Below are 10,384 nucleotides of genomic sequence, written 5' to 3'. Positions count from 1 at the left end.
GGACATAACATCTTAGTTCCCAAGGTTGGTGGCGCATAGGTGAAGTAAGGAATGGTTAATATTTCTTACAGAGCCTTTGTCTATGGGCGGTGGTGACCACTTACCATCAGGTGGCCCATATGCTCGTCCGCCAACCAAGGCCATAAAAAAAAAAAAAATTCAGTATGCTGGTACTACTTAAACTTTTTTTACAAATTGTTACTATTATTTTTAAATTAAACATTTTACTATAATAAGTACCAGATTCATTGAAAACGGTGTCGCCGGTTTAGAATCAAATACATACTTATTTGATTTTTAACCACCGACGATGAAGTCTGATGGATTTTTGATTTGAGGCGTAACCACACTGCCGTTTCAATTATCGTTTCTGTAATAGATTGATGGGGCACTGAAATACACCTTTAGAACCAATCGTCAAGCGTGAACACCAGTAAAAATATTATTATTATATACAATATATATTTTTAAACAAAGCTATATTGTTTAGTGTCTAATCGGTTCAGACCCATAATTTTTTTGTTAGCCTTATTCATCCGTTGGTTCAGTACCACATCACTCTTCAGATGTCAGGTGATATTAAAATTAGAGTATATTTTGGACTCTCAAATTGTTATTATTTTGATATATTTTTTATGAAAATGTTAATAATAATTATGATTTATATGACAATTTTGTTTGGTAATTTAAATGTTATGAAAAATTTCGTAAGTGAATACTTTTTTACCGGAAGACTTTGTGCAAGAACTATGTTTATCTCGTTGTGTAAGTAAATGTAAGTAAAAGTAAGTCTGGTAAGAAAATAAATATCCATATTAAGAGATTCTACCTTTTTGCGGATTAATACGATCGGACAATATTTTAAAACGATGTGCGTTTGATCTGTGTTATACTCATTAATTTCTCGTTTCGTTTTAATGTCGTTATGTTAAAGATTACTGAAAGAACTGTTTATTTTTTGGTGTAATGTTCCTTTTTTCTTGTATCCGATAAAATAATAATAAAGCAGTACTCTAAAACAATTCGAATGAAAACTCTTGAAATGACTTATAAGTCAGATCTGGCAGGAAATTGAAAAGGGCGTGCCGTTCAGCGAATATTCGGCGGCGTACAGCCTCCAAAGATGTACCGGATGTTATGTACTAACTGTTGCTCTTCCGTCTGATTACATTTAGTATATAGCATTTACGAATTAGCAAATTATTGCAATATTTCTTTATGGACTTTTTATCAAATGTTCAGATTTGTTTGTGTGGTTTCTTATTTGTTAGGGATATAATTTGTATTAGCAATATGTATTAATCGGATGGATATCATTTACTAGCAACTGAGTTCGTCTTTGCACGGGTTCGCTGTTTATTAATGAAGAAAATGATATGATATAAATATAATTGATACCCCATAGTACTCAGGTTTAATGTAGTTTTCTACCAATGATGTTTTTTTAGAATCGTTTATTAGTGCTGGAAATCACCCCCGATCTAAAGACAATCAAATTTTACCTCTCTATAATATTAGTATTGATTCGTTAAATTGTCTACCACTAAACATTAATCGATGACTTCCTTGTTGGTTAATTTTTTAGTTTAAATGGTACAGGTCAGTGACCTCCTCGTGCACCTCGGGCACGGATAGTAAACGATTGACGCGACGATAGTGCTATACAAGTTGCGTCTAGTTTTTCTCTAATTAATTATGCGAAGACTTTTTAGCGATTCTTTGACTTGTTGCCCTTAAGACGGTAAGTAAACCCGTTTACTTCGCTAAGTCAAATTGTCATATTTCTTTTCAGTCAGATTAATGGAAGACCGAAATAGCTTCGCTTAGACATTTCCTTGTCTTGCCCATCCAAATAATTTTGGACTATTAACATTTAAATGGCTCCTGGAACATATCTTCAAACAGCCTAAAGTAGAACGGCAGCCGGGATGCCCTCGCACTATTTTGCTAGATACATCCAATAAAATAGCATACTTTTGTTAAACAAATGGTCTTGTATACATCCGACCTTAATTAGTATACGAAATTGTACTTAAATTAACTAAAAAAAAGAAATGAGATATGTTTACAGGGAAACTTCGTTACCCGTATGTTGTCACCAGTATCGTATAGTTCACGATGCAAAAAAGGCCTTATTTTTCTTTCATTTACGAGGCTGAATGTAATGGAGTGACAAAAGTATTCTCTTTGAATAATTAAAGAATTTATTTCGAGAGCTCAATTAGTAGATCTTTATTTTAAACGAAAGGAACAGAGAAAATTAAATGCGTTTTCTTTCAGAATAGAAATTAGTCGAAAATTAGAGAAGCGTCAGGGTTTCCTTCAAGACATCTCTTGCATCATTTATGTCGAAGAGAAAGGAAGAATATTTTGCTGTGTCGATATTTAATTAATAGTGCGTGTTTGTATTTTATATTTTTAAAATTAAACCTGGAAAGAAAACATAATTTTCTGTACGACGAACCACCACGTTGGTCTAATACGGGTTAGTGGATACACTTGAGGCTAATTGTCAGCCGATACATTTATTTTTCATCTTTAGATATTTTCCTATACCATGGTGTACGAAATGAGTTGTAAACCATAGCCTATAAAAGGTTTGTGGTGCTGGCCGTGATTAAATTCCCTGTCTACTGTTAATTTTGAAGAATTACTTCAATGTATATCATTGAATAAGTGAACTTCGCTCGAAAGCCATTCGTTTTTTATATTTTTAATAAAAATCAATCATGTTCATTGTTATTGTAACTATTCATTATCAAATTATTATTTACGAATAAAAATAAAAACATTATATATAAGCCAAACTTGAATACCGTATGAAATAGAAGCATAAAGTTGTGAACAAGTTTTTCTTTTACAACCAGTAAAGTCTGAACACAAAATAAATAAAAGTATTTTGGAGAAAAAAAAATGACCCAGTTAATGAAATTCGGTTCACGTTCTTTTTGGGTTGTTTAATTTCGTAAATAATTAATCTTACACTCGCGTTGAAAGTGTGACGGTGTTAAATTTTTAATAAAACCTACGTATATTCTGTACTGTAAAGATATATAGAAGAATGTATTTTCGTAAATGATTACTTAGATGAATAGTTGAAAACATGTTTAAGCCCAGCAGTACCTAGTAAGTAACATGCACATAACATCTTAACTCGTTGGTTGGTGACGTATGATTTTAGGAATGGTTAATTTCTTACGAGCCGAGATGGCCCAGTGGTTAGAACGCGTGCATCTTAACCGATGATTTCGGGTTCAAACCCAGGCAGGCACCACTGAATTTTCATGTGCTTAATTTGTGTTTATAATTCATCTCGTGCGGCGGCGAAGGAAAACATCGTGAGGAAACCTGCATGTGTCTAATTTTAACGAAATTCTGCCACATGTGTATTCCGCCAACCCGCATTGGAGCAGCGTGGTGGAATATGCTCCAAACCTTCTCCTCAAAGGGAGAGGAGGCCTTTAGCCCAGCAGTGGGAAAATTTACAGGCTGCTGATGATGAATTTCTTACAGTACTATGTCTATGGACGGTGGCGACCACTTCCAATGAGTTGGCCTATTTGGCCGGCCAATGAAATACATCATAAAAAAATTTAAAAGAGTTTAAAAATCGAACAGCTATTATTTTGTTGAAATGTAATTATTTTAAATTAACATTGTAATTCGATTAGTGGAAAAAGGCTATCTAAGAGTTTGTTGACAGTTCTGGGTAAATCTACGTTTCGTACTTTACCGGAAAGTTTGTTAGTACTACATTGATAGTTTTCTTTTTAGTTTAACGTTTTCAAATAAACTTCAAATGCTAGTATTTATGTAACCTCTTATATATAAGTGAAGAATTTGAGTTTTTTTTTATGCAGCATTAAGTGTACTGGCTTTATATTATATATATTCTATAAATTTAAGAAACTACAAAAAATATTAAGGACTTTGTACCAAACATACAGTTTTGAATTTCTAATATTGTTTTAATGTCTCTACATTGTCCTATTAGCCTTAATGAGTACTTAATACCTTCTTACCGGACATTTCACCGCCTAAAAATGTCTTTAAGTGTGAATGAACCGGTATAGTGAAGCTACTTATATGCGGAAAACACATATAGGCAAAGGCGATTTTGACTGGGAACAGTCGGGAATCAGAATACATTAGCAAAAAATAAGTACACAGTACATTACGAGTCATCAGTGTGGTCAGTGCGGTCGTTTGCCACTGAATAATCTACATAATTCTCACGTTCATTAGTTAAGGAATACCTGTTTACGGTTTTCATTAATTTACTTATTTAATCATTGAAATTGTTTGACATTTATGTGGTGGTAGAGCATTGGGCAATAATTTCTGGCTATGTACCACCCACTCATCAGATATCATTGTATTGTACCGGTTTCACGGGTCATTGTGCCTGTGTAACTACAGGAACAAGGGAGATAACATCTTAGCTCCCAAGGTGGCGCATTGGCTATAGAAATGCTTGATATTTCTTATAGCACCCACGACCACGACTTCCATTTAACCGTATCTTTGAGCTTTCATTAAAGACCGGAAACGCATTTGCAAGCCCCCCGGTGTTGCAGATGTCCATGGACGGTGGTAGTTGCTATCCATCAGGTGAGCCTCCTGCTTGTTTGCCACCAATCACATTAAAAAAAAATAGCGCCAGTGCTATGGACGGTGGTGACCACTTACTATCAGGTAGCCTATTTCGCTTATATATGTTATCAAAAAAAAATTATAGTTCAGTATGAAAATAATGCTAAAGTCTGTGATCAGAGTTGACTACTTAACAATAAACATGTTCGTAAAATAAAACAAAGGACAAAAGTTTTTTATTTAGAATTATAAATACATTACTTTCGTGTCAATTCGTGTCGTATCGTGTCTCATGGGACAGTTCCATCGAGTATACTGTCCATCACACCTTATATAGACGTCTAAGCAATTTAGAACCCAAATCTTATTGTAATAAAGTTTACGTTACCATGTTTAAATTAAAGTAAAGAGAGTTGGCTGGTCGTAAATGACTGTAAACGTGTTAGTTTTTTGACAGCTAGAAACCTAAGGGACATAAGCCGGTGCGATGTTATTACAAAGTTTTGATATTAATAGCACTTTCATGTAAAGTTCTATGAACTGTTTCATTCTTAATAATTTATTTTTTTGTTTATTTAAGGTAACGTACCGCTCAATACATTCTTAAAATGACTTATAATATAAGTAATAATGAATATTATAACTTGCAATTTATATAAACCTTTCGAATTCAGTTCTAATTATTATATATGTCTGATAAATGTGGCCAATGGTCCACCTGATGGTTAGTGTTCACCACTGCCTAGAGACTATGACGCTGTAAGAAATATAATGATAACCATTTTTTACATCGCTAAGGCAACACAATAATTCTGAGTTGTGCTGTTTGGCGGTAGAGTATCTGTTAGTATGAGGTACCTACCTATCCAGTCGTCTTGCACAAACCTTAAAAGCAAGTATATATTTAATAGTTTTAAATGAATAAGATATTATAATTATTAATTTAAAAAAAAAAACAGATAATTTAAAATCTTTGTATAAATATAAGTTCTTATTTCCCAGCCTTATACGTACAATACAAAAATATATGATTACGTTGGATTTAATAAGCAAGTGTTATATTAAAATAACTTCAAATATAATAATTTTTTTAAACTGGAACTGCCATAGATCACATCTCTGAGTTTAATTTAACTAGTGACAACAAAACAATTACTTCCAACCGGGGCGTTGTTAGTCTTTTAAAAGTTCTGACGTTCCAATTTCGACAAATAAATCACTTATTTTCTCCATCGTCGTTAAACCTTTACAAAGTCAATACGACATTTACATTGAAATGTTATATATGTTGATATATCTTCTTTGGAATTAAATCATGGTTTGTGGTATATCTGTGCTAAAATAGTCAATTCAATAATAACTAAAGTTATTTTACCCTATTTTGTAATCATTGTAATAAATTATTATTATGGATCAAATGAATCATAATAGTGTGATACCGATAGTTAAATTCATCTAATTGTTATGAAATTTATTCATAAAAAAGTTGCAGCGTAATCAATAATTTGATTTATCAATGGGAGGTCACGTGACAACCTATGCTTTTTATCTCAATAAAATAATTATTAAAATCCGAGTGGAGTCATAGGATTTTTGGAATAGTTTGTAACTTATTTATTCTAAATAATTCGTAATAACTACACTACAGCATTCGTGAACCGATATGAATTGAGAACCTTTAAGAAAAGAGCCTACTCGTTTCTTAAAGGCACATGCACTTCGGTGATACAGATCTTCATTAGCACTTTGATCCAGAGAGGTGCCAGCCCATTTGTCACCAATTATGAAAAAAATAAATAACTCAAACCGTAAATAGTAAGAGTATTGAGAACTAATGTGGAGGTCACTCAGGGATCTATTCTAGGTACATTTTTTTTTCGCAACTACATGAACGACTTGCCAATATATAAATTCATTATTATTACCAACCTACCTACAGTCTCATTCATGACTATATTGTTTGCTGATAAAGATATGTTATTTTTATGATAATACGACTTCAATTAAAGTATAGAAATAAATATATTAACAAACTAATACTTCAATAAATCCTAAATACATGAAGAAGCACTAGATGCTCTAGAAACAAAAGGATTCCTTAGCATAACCCTGATTGCTAAGCTCTAACAAAGTTTCTTCATTGAGTAAATATCTAAACTCTACAAAACTCTATTAAGCTAATAAAATAAATGACAACGAATGTAATGAATATTAGTAAATTTTATAGTCGAGATGGCCCAGTGGTTAGAACGCGTGCATCTTAACCGATGATTTCGGGTTCAAACCCATTCAGGCACCAGTGAAATTTCATGTGCTTAATTTGTGTTTATAATTCATCTCGTGCTCGGCGGTGAAGGAAAACATCGTGAGGAAACCTGCATGTGTCTAATTTCAACGAAATTCTGCCACATGTGTATTCCGCCAACCCGCATTGGAGCAGCGTGGTGGAATATCCTCCAAACCTTCTCCTCAAAGGAGAGGAGGCCTTTATCCCAGCAGTGGGACATTTACGGGCTGCTAATGCTAAAAAAAAATTATAGCAATAATCATCTTATTGAAATTAATTTGAAACCAATAGCATTTTGGCACCTGTGTAATTAATTATCGATTCGATAAGTACATAATACGTATTTATAAGTTTTCAAATTGATATCGTCTGGTATATTTTGTTATTAAGGTGACCTTAATAATTACAATTATTCATTAAAAAAAATTGGATAAACATAATAAATTAATGTTTTTACGTAGAAGCGATATGTTGAATATCAATAATAATGTACTCGTATGTTCTATATTTTGGATAAATCATTTTGATTAAATTTGATTTAGACATGTAATGGTCAATCAAGTTGATATGACCGGAAATATTTCAGGCACAGAGACAATAGCTTAAGCTCCTTTCCATGTAAATACTATATAAAACCCAGACGGGCTTGCACAAAGCCCGTCTGGCTTTTATATAGTAGTAGTAGTAGTAGTAGGTACCACCCACTCATCAGATATTCTACCGCTAAATAACAGTACACTGTATTGTTGTGTTCCGGTTAGAGGGGTGAGTGAGCCAGTGTAATTACAGGCACAAGGGACATAACATCTTAGTTCCCAAGGTTGCTGGCGCATAGGTGATGTAAGGAATGGTTAATATTTCTTACAGCGCCTTTGTCTATGGGCGGTGGTGACCACTTACCATCAGGTGGCCCATATGCTCGTCCGCCAACAAAAGCCATAAAAAAAAACATCGAGCTTAGTTTTAGAATCTTTTATTTATTTTATTATATTATTGGCTGTAGTATAAAGTAGTATAAGCTTCATATTACTAGTTAGCTATGACAAGCCTAGTGGCTAGTTGACCTTATGGTCAACGGAATAGTTACTTATTATTCTTATTGTAAATCTCATAGACTTTAACAGCAATAGCCATTAAATGTCTGTAGGGTAGCAGTGTCGAGTCTACGCTAGCCAGAGTGAGCTGGTGTAGACTCAACACGATACCTCTGTGCTGAGCTTAACTAATTTTGTCATACTATAGTTTCAGAATGTATAAAACAAAATTGTCTTTGTGCAAACACTTAAAATACTTTTCAAATATACATATTTTTTATAAATCTGTGTGAATATACTATAAAATATATTATAAATACAAATAAAAATCATTACAATACGTTCAAAGAATAAAGAAATTTTATTTTTATTTTCCATAGAATGTCTGGGTTTTGTGGCATCATTACTTGAAGATTTGTGAAAATAATTGAAGCGTGAATTTTATATTAAAATAACACGTTAGAAAAATGGAAATCGCAATATAGTGATTTTTTAAATGCAGAATATATCGAATATTAATTATTAGTTACTTTTAAATTATGGTTGCTGTAAATGTAAACAACCCTTTGTCGCCTAAATATAATTATATAATAGTTGAATAATCACGATTCATTTTATGACTAGTTTAGTGCTTGAATTTATTAAACTGTTTATTTCTTTAGAATTCGAGAAAAATTCGTCTTAATTGGCCTTAAAGCTTCATTCGTCTTTATATAGGTGTTAATATTGTTACGACATGGGAAATTTCCTAAACAATTAAATCCGTATAAGATGTATAATAAACAAAGAAAGTTAGTGGTAAACTGACCGGTGATAGGGTTAACTAGTTGATATTATCTGCTTACCAAAGATTTCGTCAAAATTGTACTAATTCCCATGGGTGACGCATTGATTGTGAAATAAATTGTGAACATTATTTACAGTTATAGTGGTAATACACACAGGTGACCATTAGATAAATTTACTACAAAAGGCACTTACATATTAACAGCCTGTAAATTTCCCACTGCTGGGATAAGGCCTCCTCTCCCTTTGAGAAGAAGGTTTAGAGCATATTCCACCACGCTGCTCCAATGCGGGTGGAATAAAGATGGAATACACATGTGGCAGAATTTCGTTAAAATTAGATTGTTGTCCACGATGTTTTTCTTCACCGCCGAGCACGAGTTGAATTATAAACACAAATTAAGCACATGAAAATTCAGTGGTGCTTGCCTGGATTTGAACCCGAAATCATCGGTTAAGATTGGTGCACGCGTTCTAATCATTGGGCCATCTCGGCTCCTAACCACTGGGCCATCTCGGCCCAAGCAAGGCACTTGCTCACGTACAAAATGTTACATGAATATGGTCCCTATAGCATTATTTTAAGTTTAATATTAGTTAACACGAATTCTATTAAGTTGATATTAGATGGTTGATGAAGTTCTGATAGGTAGATTAGGTAGACGGCATTGGCAGTAAATGTCGACGTAATTGTGGCAAACCAAAGCAAACGCATTAATTATAATACCATAATTGGAGAAATTAATTTCACAATCAATACAAAATTAACCAACACTAATCATATACTGACATTGACCAACGTTTAATGTCATTAAGATTTCAGGCATTCGATTTGTTCATTTGCATCGTTTAGCAATACTATTAAATCATTTAATTTATGTATAATATTAGCAACAGAGGGAGAGTCAGCAAAAAAAGGAATAATATTCATAAATAAAAAGTTTAATAGTAAAAGTATGTTCCGAAACGTCTTTAAAGTTTGGAGACATATTTCCACTACGTTGCTCCAGTTTTGACTGGTGGAATCTCATATAACGCAGGCAGGTTGTCTCACTGTTTTACCTTTACATTCAATTACCATCGTTGCGGCCTTGACATAAAATTCACGCATAATAATTTTTATCCGAATTTAGATAATAAAAATAGACATAACTCAAATAATATTATTCAAATTCACAAAAGTTAATTTATAGCTAGTGATATGCCAATAAATTTATTTAAATTAAATGATAATCGAATTACATATATTGAAGTTTAGAATGAGCTTTTATTCCGTTTCCATGTATCTGATGCAATAATATGTCCAATATATAACCTGATCAGCTGTTCCCGGAACGCGTGGAAACATAACAAATGAATACACCACACAACCTTGTTAGTAATTTAATTATAAACAAAATTTACATTGTTTTAATGCCAAATATCCGGATTATAATTTATTTAACATTGAGGTAAAAATACTGATCGCGCTTTTAATTACTGTCGTTTTTTGTGTGTGAGTTATAATGTCGTTCTAACCGATTTTACTAACGGCGGCCAATCACAAGAGAGACCAGTCAACTACACTGAAAATGTTATAGTGCACAAGGGCTTGCAAACACAGGTGCACACTCATAATCCGATGGTGTCAAATCTGACACGACCAGACTTCAACACAACAACGACAAAGACTTCAGACGCAGGA

This window comes from Vanessa atalanta, chromosome 14 (genome assembly GCF_905147765.1).
Source record: "Vanessa atalanta chromosome 14, ilVanAtal1.2, whole genome shotgun sequence".
Classification (NCBI taxonomy): Eukaryota; Metazoa; Arthropoda; class Insecta; order Lepidoptera; family Nymphalidae; genus Vanessa; species Vanessa atalanta.
This window is presented reverse-complemented; position numbering follows the sequence as displayed.